Source organism: Sinocyclocheilus grahami, unplaced genomic scaffold (genome assembly GCF_001515645.1).
Source record: "Sinocyclocheilus grahami isolate Dianchi unplaced genomic scaffold, SAMN03320097.WGS_v1.1 scaffold741.1, whole genome shotgun sequence".
In the NCBI taxonomy this organism is placed as follows: domain Eukaryota; kingdom Metazoa; phylum Chordata; class Actinopteri; order Cypriniformes; family Cyprinidae; genus Sinocyclocheilus; species Sinocyclocheilus grahami.
In genome coordinates this window covers 327,689-328,040 of record NW_015505920.1, presented here as the reverse complement: position 1 = coordinate 328,040, position 352 = coordinate 327,689, and the positions used below count along the sequence as shown (strand labels likewise).

The 352-nt window shown below is 45.5% G+C and overlaps 1 protein-coding gene across 2 annotated transcripts in view; it reads right to left on the bottom strand.

Moving 5' to 3' along the window:
- The window catches only part of LOC107560759 (signal transducer and activator of transcription 5B-like), a 118,671-nt gene that overhangs the window by 37,271 nt on the left and 81,048 nt on the right, over window positions 1-352 (bottom strand). The window lies entirely within an intron of this gene.

Genomic DNA, 352 nt, shown 5'->3' with positions numbered 1-352 from the left:
ACACACACACACACACACACACACTCTCTCTCTCTCTCTCTCTCTCTCTCTCTCTCTTGCTAGCCAGAATCCTCTGGACAGAGAATAATCAACTGACTGGGTAACTAAACATATGTAAAATGAATACTCATGTTGAATCACTAGAGTAATGTGAAAAATGTGGTTTCCTTTCGGTCGGTCACTCCCGACGTCACGTCGGATGACCGTCGAAATTGGGATCTCGCTTAGAGGGACCAATCTACTTCGAGTGTAAACTAAATGAGCCAATGCACATTGGCATGCGATTATTGCATCCAGCTGCTGCTGATCACAGCGTGAGTATAAGTAGGCAGCAGATGCAGCGCATATTCAG